Here is an 11,300-nt window from a genome sequence, read left to right as displayed (position 1 = left end):
CGTCCCTGATGCCCATATAAAACCCTTTGGACGCTCCAGTAGATTATTTATAGTATACAAGAATCCTTTTCAGCTCTATTTCACTCAAACTGAAAGACTGATTTATAGTCTCATATTTGCACGCATAAATGTTTTTGTGAGAGATAAATAAATACTGACCCACCACTGACCAGTTTGAGTTATATATGGCACACATGTAGCAAAAATGGACTGTAACACAGGCAAAAACATGATTGCTACAGTTAGTTGTTTGGCAGTGTACTGTCTCATTACTTAGTATGAATGCTGGGTATGTATGTAAAGAAGGTGTGTTGTGGAAAGAAAAAAAAAAGAGGAAGGAGGGAGGGAGGGAGGGAGGGAAAGAGACTGAAGCCACATGGGGACCAGTAAACAGGCTGGTGTTGAATTCCAACAATGTGGGAAACAGCAAACACTTCAGTCAGTCCAAGAGGAAACCTCAGTCGCTGGGGTGCCTGCGCGCTGTGGCAGCAGGGCTGTGTTCCCCGGGTCTGATGGGAGGACAGTGGGCGGGTTGACACCACAGAGCTACGGGAAGCGGGGCTGGAGCAGAAACACAAACAAACACAGCCAGCCCTGCTCAGTTCTGGAGCAGGGGGAAGAAAATTCTGGACAACGTCACGGCCCTGCGTTGACAAGAATTTCAGGGGGTTTGCCTCTGGGCTGTGGGTGACTGGAATGCATCTTATCGGTGTTTGTAGAAGCAATGATGAGCCACCTTCTTGCCAGTAGGATTGCTTCATCCTATTCCAGGTATTTTCTTCTTTATTTCCAAAAATATATCATATAGGAAGAGTGAACAAATACAAAGAGTTGAATAATGTTCCCTTGTTGAGTCAAAGTATATGTCCATGAAATCCCTGATATCATAATGAGGTACACCTAATTTTTGAATCTGCGGCCCTTACTGGTGCATTAACGTCAATGTAAGATGATGAGTACAATGTTGTCTGTCTGTGCAGAGACCTCACAGGTAAGAAAGGAGGGCGTCTGCCAACTGACATGCGCCTCCACCTCTTAGCTCCTCCTCCTGTAAATGACTCCATGTACCATGACTGTGCATAAACAGTGCTGACAGTGCTGTATGCTTTCTGTCATACAAGCAATCTGTTCATAAAACTCAGGAAACATGTGAAAAAATACATGAGCATTCACAGACAGCTGGTTTGGAAAATCCCACAGATATTTTCAGTATTTTAAAGGTGCACTATGTAATTCTTGGGAAGGAAGATCATTGGACGCCTAAACAATCTAAGTAAACAAACTCTCCTTGTTTTCGTGACTGAATAAACTGAATAAATAAACTGACCTTAAAGGACAACACAGTTTGATACTGTTTTTCTTTGTTTATATGTGGCGGACCCTGCCACCTTTCTAGCTTCAAACAGTGTTCTGGGACCTTATTTTCCTCTGAGAACAGCTTGTTTATTCAGTTATGGAAAAAAATGAATTATTGTGTTTGTATTATTACCTCATTAATATTGTAAATATTAAAACCTGAGTTTTAATCTCTTCTCCAAAACTACATAGAGCCCGTTTAAATGAATCAACAAGGACAAAGAAAATTAAACCGGTCTGACAGCACTTTAGGCCGCACTAGCCCCCTAATACAGTTTTCCCAGATGTTTTTTGAGTTTGTGACCCAGATATGTGCCAGTTTATCAACGTTACTTCTTACAAATCTGCTCAAACTTACTTGTGACATTTGCAAGTGACACCTATTCGGTCAGAAAAAGATGTGTTACATATAAAGGTCAAGTGAGAAACTCTGCCTGTCATCACCAAAAATATTCAGAGAAATCTCTAATATCAAATCATCATGTTGACATCACATTATGCTCTTACAAACCAACTCAACAACACATCTATATCCGGAATTGAACCCTTCGCTAAGTCACAGGAGAAAGAGATCCCTTCTGTGTGACAAGTAAACTCCAGGAAAGTGTGTCTCTGCAGGCACACACACACACAAGTACACGGTCACACATACATTACCACACATTATACACACACAGTGACAGGCGACAGGGTCAGAACAAAGTATGGAATGATCACTCAGGCATAGGCCACACCTGCAGTTTACATGTTGCTCTGATAGTGTTGTTTCTGTTGTCACTGCCTCTGTATGTGTGTACGTGTGTGTGTGTGTGTGTGTGTATGTGCGTGTGTACGTGTGTGATATTCTGCCAGTTCCGCCTCAGTTCCCTCCGCTCATTGCTAGGCGCGTATTTAACCTCACCTCACACACCAACCACCCTGCGAACACAAATACACACCGGCACTGGGACACACACAAACACCAACACACACAGGTGGATGTCAGAGGGGTGACGATGTGAATGAGACACAGCTAAACTGTGGTGTGTGTGTGTGTGTGTGTGTGTATTCACTGTATGTGTGTGTGGGAGACTGAGGCCTGCCCTGCTGGTTGATGCAGAGCAGGTGGAGAGATCCTCTGTCCTGGGTGTTTGCCAAGAGAAGGGATACACCAGCATATACACAGGCAAGTACACAACACAGACACACAAAACCAGCCACTAAAAAACAGATTTTATAGAACGATCTAGGCAAAAATAATATGCCGTTTTGTCAGTTTTTGTCCTTCACATTATCACACACTATCTCTCCTGTGCCTCATTTGCGCGTTGCTCTCCACACGCCATAAATCCTTTATTTCTCTGTTGTGCTGTTATTCTATATTTATAGGTATTTGTTATGTGACGGCTCACATCTAGACAACCTTGAAAATGCTGCGATCAAGGCTGATAACTACCGGTTGCAATTGCACTTTGAAGACAAAACAACATTAATTAGCGTGTAAAATGGAAATGCAGGCGTCACATGCACGCTGCCTCCAAGTTCGCCTGGGTATATGAGGAGAGAGACAACATTTCATACATATTTCCATCTGTAATCCCTTTCTCTTTTCCTCTGATAGCTGTGCTCTGTGAGGTACATAAACAGGAAGCTCGTCTGCATTGATACGGCATGTTTCAGTGTGTGACAGGTCATCTTTGTACTGGTGGAGTGTAACCTCTCAGTTCTTGCTAAACCTTCAGGATGCACGCGGCTCCCTCTCCCCTCCATCTGCTGGTCTCTATGAAGTCTGCACCCGATCACAGGAGCTTTGACTGCAGCTTCTGTCTCTACCACATTGCAGTCATACCTAACCCCTGAGCCAGATCAACAACACAGAGGGAAATAAAAAAGACATGAGTGAAAACATCAACATTTTTTTCTTTTTAAGTGTTTAAAGTGAGCTTTCAGCCCCTGGGTGCAGCATTTCTGAATATTTAGCATTGAAAACCCAGGTAGAATTGCACTAAAATGTGTATGTTGAAGAAAACAAAAAACTGAACTAGTGTGAATGTGTTTTAAGAGCACTGCAGGTCTTGTTCACAAAATAGTTTCTTAGCTGCTTTAATCATTGGAATACTCTGTTGTGCTAATGATCTGAAATTAGCCTTCAACAAAGATGGATTCAGGCCTAAAGTGCTTTCAGGCCTTAAAGGCCAAATTCTTGTAAATTCAACTTAATTGTCATTAGATTTCTCTTGTCGGCAATTTTGCTCAGAAAAAGGCCCCAAAAAATATCAGAGTTAAATGTCACGTTTACAGTAAAACGTCTGAAGCATCTCTATAAATCCGGCGATTCAACAGTCTTCATTTCCCCTGGAGGGAGAACCTTTTCTATCCCAGTCACCTGCAAGCGACACCGGAAAGTTTGAAGTGGAAGACAGTGAAACAGATGACTAAAAAAAAAAAAAAAAAAAAAAAACCCTGACTCAAAAGGACATCCTCTCTTTTAAATAAACAATATCAGCAAAAGAACACAAAAACTTTTCTATTGGTTTAAAGCGCCAGATCAGTGCAGAGAGCCACTTTTAGAACAATGGAAATTCAACACGATTATTAAACAGTTTTCTACCAAACAGACGTGGAGGCATGCGTGGTGAACTAGAGGATCTCTGGGTGCAGCTCCCCTCGCAGGCTGATGCATTACTTTTCATCCATCCATCTAATTATTCCCTCAGAAACCTGAAATTTGAAGATACAAAAGACCGTCCCTATCTGTCACTGAGCGCCATTGATCTTATTGAAAGAAAATGTGGGTGTAGAGGAAACCCAATATAACTCATGCCATTAAATTCCACACAGCATTATTCACATACAGAATTGACAGATTTCTGTGAGACGTTTCTTTTAATCTTCAACTGTTGTTGAAGAAAAAGGGGGGAAAATCCTACACTCCAGGCATCTCTCCCTTTTCCATATTTGCAGTGAGGTTAACAAAAAAGGCTATTGAAGTAGGGAGAAAAAACACAACCCCACCTAACTTGTTGATTATTAACAACGGGGATGGGAAGAAGACAGATGTGTTTCCTGTGTATCAGCAGTGTTTGAATTGTCAGTCTGAAATCAGCGCTGAAGCTTTTATCAAAGCAAAGTAAGCTGATCAATTCCAGATGCTCTCGCTGTCCATGCGAGCCAATCTGCAATACCATTTTTGTCAATAAAGTCTCATGATATTCACAAGTACAGATTGTGTGTGCGTGTCAGGGGATGTGTGGGTAGTCTGCATGCATGTGCGTAATGACAGCAAGTGTGTCGAAGAGTGCGCATATAACTGTCTATGTTCAGGAGGATCTATTAAGCTTTGGCTGCCTCTGTGTCTGGTGCAACTTAAGAATGTGTCAGCCTTGGTTGAAAGAAGCAAAGTATATTCACTCATCACTGAAACTTTAGTAGAATTTGGATTTACAGTATCTTACTTCCATTAATTGCCAAATTATATTTCTACTCCACTACATCACAGAGGGGAATATTGTATTTTCAACTCCACTAAATTTAACAGACAGCTATAGTTACGACTTACTCAAGAATTTACACAAAGATGATCAGCTTATGATATATGATACACCATTGAGTCTTATTCCTAGGTTGTCAATTACTGAAGTTTTGGGTTGGTGGCTGGCCTGACCTACCAGCCCCAAATCAACTATCTTTCTCAAGAATCACTTTTTGCACCTTTAATAGATAAAACTACCAAACATTATATAAAACAGTTTGTTATCTCCATTACATCGGAGCAATCCTAATCCACAGATGAAGATCATGAGATGTGATTTAAACCTCAGGAAAAGGACAGTAAGTGGACCTTGATTTCAGATTAATGTTTACTATTTCAAAGGTTAAGAATTATCTCTTACAAAGTAGTTGAAAATGGCTTAATCTCAACCAGAGACAAAAATTAAAATGCTGCTCTTACTCATTAATCCATGAGTAATTATGTAAAAGTTACATCAAATGTATTTCACTTATATAGCCCGAAATAAGATGTCACATTGCCACAGTGGGTTTACAATCTGTACATTGACACTCTCTGTCTTCAAACCCTTTATTCGGGCAAGGAACACCAAAATAAAAAACCCGAAAATAAACCTAAACCTAAGGAAGAGCCACAGAGGAGCAAATCGGAAGGGGCGTGACTTCTGCACTCTATCACTCAGTGGCTACGCTGCATTGTGGGTAATGTAGTCACCAGGTTTTTAATATGTGGAATAATAAAGGCGATATCTCTTGTTCTACGACTGTCCATGAGTCCAACAGCGTCAAAGGAGTGCAATGCCAGACGAGTGGACTGCTTTTTAAAACACGGTGCCTGCATTTCCCATAATGCAACTTGAGCCACTGAGTGACATCACTGGAGTTTACTACATGCAGCTTCCTCTGGAGCCACAAAAAGCATTTTACTACTTTTTTCACATACGCAGCAGTACTTTCCAAAACCTGTAAACACACTTTGATATGTAACATTGGTGGAGTTACCCTTTAAGATGTTTTCATGAGCTGTTTTCAGGGTCAAGAATAAACCTTCATGGTCTCTCTCTGTAGACAAAATCATGGAAAATGTTCCCACTCGTTTGACCAGAATGAAAAAAAGCAGTTGTGCTGTGGTGGTTTTGAGTTTCTCTGTTGAATCTCGCGGTATTTGACAGCCTCCCTCCACTCTTTGACACTTGCCCCTCCCCTGCGCTCCGGGAATGCTGGGTTGTTTACATTACTGGCACACGGGTCATGAGTGTGGTGATGAGAGGGGCCTAGTGGAGAGACTGTCTGAAAACACGTACACATCTCGACTGGCTCGAACAGCACAGGCTCTCTCTCCCTCCGAAAGAAAATTTTTTAGCGCTCAGGCAACAGTGCCACGCAAGAAGAGAGGCCCGCCGAGCCGACTTTTTTTTTTTCTCTCGAGCGACCTTGGAAAGAAAGAGAAAGTCAAAACAAAGACAACCGCCATAACCATCAGGAGAAACTCTCAACGTGAAGAAGGAATAGCTTAGCAACAAGAATCCCACTTCCTGGTAAGACCTGAGACACCGTTAGCTGACAGTGTACCTGTGTGACTTTACTCTTCACTAGACGGCCAACAAACCTCTTATAGACTGTACTAATCCCCCATTTTGACTCATTTTGGAGTTGTCAGTCTTGCACAGCTCATAAACGGTCACCGTTTGTAGTGCGCGGCTGTGACACTCACTTGAAAAAGTTTCTACGAAGTTCGCTGGTAAGCTAACTGTAGCTTAGCTTGTTAGCCGACTAGCATGCTGCTTCGCTAACTTTCACTACCTTAAAACTGCACAGTCGCCGCTGTCATTTAGTGTTAACAGTGACATCGTGCTGTTTAGACTACAGTGTGCGAAAGAACGTTTTTCTAACTTAGCATTTTAATAAAGTCATGCATGTTAGTTAAATATGAGGTGGAAACATGACAGTAACCAAATAAAGAAGCCACTCACTGATGCCATGCTACAGTGACTGACTGTAGATGAGACTAATTTTCTGCGACACTACAGAAAATGGCTGCCTTTACTGTATTTTTGTAATTTTTGTGTGGTTTATAACAATAATACAACTTTTTCCTAAGTAATAAATCTGCAGAAGCAAGCATTAATTCAGCCCAACTTTACTTAGGATTATTTAAAGTGTGACGTGCTCTCAATGGAAACCCAATATAGAGCGTGACACAGTGACATACTACCCTGAAAATGAAAACCACAGGCCCTGTCAGGCAGCTACAGGCTCATATGTACACACTTATTATCTGCATGTACGGCTCAGTTACTGGGGGTACATTCTGAATCACATACTTTTTCTTTTTTACTTTTAGTACGCACTGCAGCTGCCCTTAGAAACTACATACTGATGCATACAGTATGCATACAACTGAGACATACTACTTCATTGTGACAGTGATGTGCTGAAAAATTGCGCAGAAAATTGTGGGTCAGAAGAGACAGAAAAGTATGCTGGCTTGTATGCTGCAAAATACAACCGGATGTAGTAGGATGTCCTCGTAGTTTTTGGCACACTGCATTTCACATACTTCGTATTGGGACATACTAAATCTTTTTCTGGCACACTAAATAATATGGTAGCACTGGCATTGGAACGCAGGGTTGATCTTTCTAGGAAGGAGAAAGTCATTGAGCTTATTAAATGCACTTCTGACGTTCATTCACCTCTACATTGTATAACCAAATGTTACATCTTCATCCTGTAAACTAACTTGCACACTCACTATTGTGTCATGCATCTTCCCAAGTAGAGAGCAGAAATCTCATTTTCTAGTAGTACACATATCCACTCAGTACCAGCTTGAATTGAAATTAACGGGAAACTTGCATGCAGCTGCATGTTAACACCGAAATATTAAATACAAAGCTGATTTTTTTTTGTCAGCTGATACCAATAATTACCTACTTCTCATGGCTGATACCAACAAGTAGCAGAGAACTAAACTGCAGTTTACGCACCCCTGAGGGTGAGAGAGGCTCAGATATAGTGAGCAAAGATGGATGATTTATTATTCCATAGCTCTAAAAAAGATTTGTGGTGTTAAAGATCATAGACTTTCCCCCTCCTCTCAGAACCATCGCATGTGTTTCAAATTGCAGTCGTGTCGTCTTCTTCTCAAACTGTCGAAAAAATTCACATGGTCTACCCAGGTGACACTATCATGACATCATGAGCACAACAACAGATCTTCTTCTTCTTCTCCTAGTTTATCGATATTGAACTGTGCATTCCTAGATCAAAGTAACATTTAGGTGATAATTATGCTTTTTGATAGTTGTCAGAGTTTTTCTTGGCTTAGATGAGACAAAGGCATCCTCACAAACCTTGATTTATGAACTTTCTTCAGATTCCTTATTTTTATGGTAATTCTTTTGCCATTATTAGCCATATGCTGGCTAATGTTGAATTGGCTATAGGTTAAAAAGCTACATGTCAGCATCAAGTGATGAGATGAAAGTAAGTGAATTTAATTTCGGTTTTGTTGACGGCTCACTGGTTAAAATGTGACTCAATATCACATAGAGTGACTTCAGATCTTCTTTGAAAACATGCAGGGTGGCGGTATTTGAATAATTGAGATAGTCAAGGTAACATCACCTCGGGCTTGAGAGTCAAGCAGATTGATGAGGGGCTGTGGTTATGGCCTATGATGATACATTGACCAGTTTGCATACAAAATGATGAATGATCAGAGTATAATGAACACTAATAATAAGATGTATGAATCAAGGTAAATACATTAAATCATATCTTAATAATAAATTAAAATTTGTGAGCAAATAGATTAATTTATTATTTTTTTATGAGCTTGGTTTTTATCATGCATAGTTCCAACCCTCACCGATGTGGGAATACATTGTTAGGCTACATCCATAGTCATTGGTGTGCTAAAACAAGACCATCTCTTTTTTTTTTTAAAACTCTTGTGTTTACAAGTCTAACTACCAAGCAATTTTGTCTTTGCCATTAGGTAATTTTCAGTGGAAATTGTGTCGGTGTGCTTACAGTAAAAGAGTGTATTGTTTCCCAACCATCTCTGTCTGGAAAAGTTTGGCTCAAGTGCTGCTTCCAGCTGTCTATTTCACGCTGTTGAACACCATAAGAGTTATAGCCTGGAAGACAGGGTTTATTTGGAAGAGAACAACTGGTAGTTGTAAAGAGATGGTTTATTTGAATGAAAAATAAATGGAGTAGTATCCTTTGGGGGAAAAAAAAGTTTTTCTTGTGTGACTCACTGCTTTTCTTTCAGTCAGAATGGTTATTGCAAAACTTCCTACGTACTGATTACATCTAGAGTTCTGTTGAGATTTGAGTGCGGCTATATCCTTTTTTAAAGTATAAAGTAATGGAGAAAAAAACGAGATGGAAATTCAATCCATAGACACAAAAAACAAGCCAGAAAACTAAAATTCAGAGATTGACCGTTCAGGTGTGTAGGCATTGTCTCACCTCTCCTAGGCCTAACCATGGTGGGGGTCACAAATAGCTTGAAAACAGTATCTCCTGCCATGTTGCTGTCGCTGCCTATCACAGCCAAATAATTCAGGCGTCATACTATCACATTTGGCTACGCTGCAGAGAGATGATTCAGACGAGAGTTAGTGGGAGCTGACATACCTTGTTGACCCAATTATTACTCACTTCTCTGTTGCCACATTCGATCATCGTCAAAGACAACAGGCTTGAGTCTGCCAGCGTCATCAGGTGATGGAGATGAACACCGGCTGGCTCTGTGAAGTTGACTATCAAGGAATGTGTCATGAACCGGATGATCAGCAAATGGCTGCCAAATGTTTGCATCAGTCTCTGTGGGGAGGGATTTCTGCCAGTATATTCCGCTTTGAATTTGAGCTGATGACAGGTTTACTTTTGATAGGCTTTGACTAAACTTTATTATTTGCCTTGTTACATTATGAGGATTAAATTAGGGTAGTACAGGTAGTGGGGTAAAGTGGGGATGGCAGCAGTAAATGACGATTTTTCAAAATAAAATCACATAGGAAGTAGTGATGTGTGTATGTGATTAAACGTTGCTCCCCTTTCTAGATGGCAACAGAAATGTAAGTTGGTTAAACGTGTTAAAATTATTATTTTTATTATTGTACACATTTGAATTACACGGACATAATTTACGCTGAAAGGACATGTCTTCCTAGTTTAATATTGCGTATAAAAAAATATTATCTGTTACTAATGTTAACAACGTCTGATATTCTGATGAATAATTATAATTTTTTACGGTGCTTGCCATGTGAATGCGTTCAATCAGTGACAATGTCTTTGTAATAATCAGACACATTTCATTTGGTTATTGGAGAATGTGATTAACGGTTCACATTACCCTATAGATTAAATTGTAGAAAAGTTTGACTGCTTTCTAAATGTTTTCGTATATTTAGACTCCTCATTTTTAACTACATTTAAACGTCATGGAAATTGATTGTCAGTAACATCCCTATTTGAAAGAACTCCTTTGTCATCGAAATTACCTGACTTTATCCCCTCACTAGTTGTTTTACTTGATTAGTGAAAAAGGCATTATTGATGTCGTCTCTTGAGAAAGAAGCACTGATGTATGTTTGCAGGGCTTTTCCTATAATTTAGCTTGGGTTCACATACATACAGTACATATTGACCTAGGCCACACATGTGCAGTATTCTCTGTCCATGCAGGTTAGACGACAGCTAGGCTTTCTTCTATAAAGACATTCAGAGTGGGACCTTAAATGCCATTCATTGGTGTGGAGAAACTACTTCATCCTAAGCAGTGATTTAGCGCAGTGGAATTTACCAAATCGCTCTATCCTGTGAGAGTTTCCTGTTTTAGCCCTGGAGCTGGCCCCTCTGCTGGATTAAAGATCAGATGAGACATTTGTCATCTGACCACTTTAACAGTCATCTTGCCTTTGGGTTTAACAAAGAACAAAAAATGTAAGCTGTTTTTTTTTTTTTCTCGCACAAAGCATATTTGAAGGAAGATGCCTCCTAAGGCCATTTTTGAGCTACATTAAGCACTGTCTTTTGCATGATGTCAAAGACCTTGGCCAAGCATTGTACAGAAATGATGCTGGCAAAGGTAGGACATTGGCTCTTTTGGTGTTCTTTCTTTGTCGTTAGTTGTTGTATTAACAATATGAAGAAAGAAAAAGAAAATAAAAGCTTTAGTGTTCCCCAGAAGAATTTAGAATTGAGTCTTCCTTTTCCAGGCTCAGTTTGGTTAGAGTTTAGAATAAGGTCTTTGGCAATGAGAGTGGGCTGTTTAAGCAGCTTCTTATACTCTCCTCAAACAGCCAGCCAGTCAATATTTTTCATATCCATCTCCCTTCCATCTTATGAAGGGTCACTGATGTTTCAAGCATTCAAATATCCTTAGAGGATGCCTCGCGGCTCCCCATGTCACGTGAAAGTTCTCAGTTTCACTG

At 40.2% G+C, this 11,300-nt stretch overlaps 1 protein-coding gene across 2 annotated transcripts in view; it reads left to right on the top strand.

The window, feature by feature from the left end:
* Positions 1 to 6,037: 6,037 nt before the first annotated feature.
* The window catches only part of nek7 (NIMA-related kinase 7), a 67,689-nt gene continuing 62,426 nt past the window's right edge, over positions 6,038 to 11,300 (top strand). For both annotated transcript variants that reach the window (XM_084355795.1, XM_084355794.1), the window contains exon 1: positions 6,038 to 6,383. The gene's annotated coding sequence lies outside the window, so the exon portion shown is untranslated. The remainder of the gene's footprint in view (positions 6,384 to 11,300) is intronic.

The sequence above is a fragment of the Pagrus pagrus genome (assembly GCF_965226575.1).
Source record: "Pagrus pagrus genome assembly, chromosome: 6".
In the NCBI taxonomy this organism is placed as follows: Eukaryota; Metazoa; Chordata; class Actinopteri; order Spariformes; family Sparidae; genus Pagrus; species Pagrus pagrus.
Note: the sequence above shows the minus strand (reverse complement) of the source record. Positions and strands in the feature narration are given on the sequence as shown.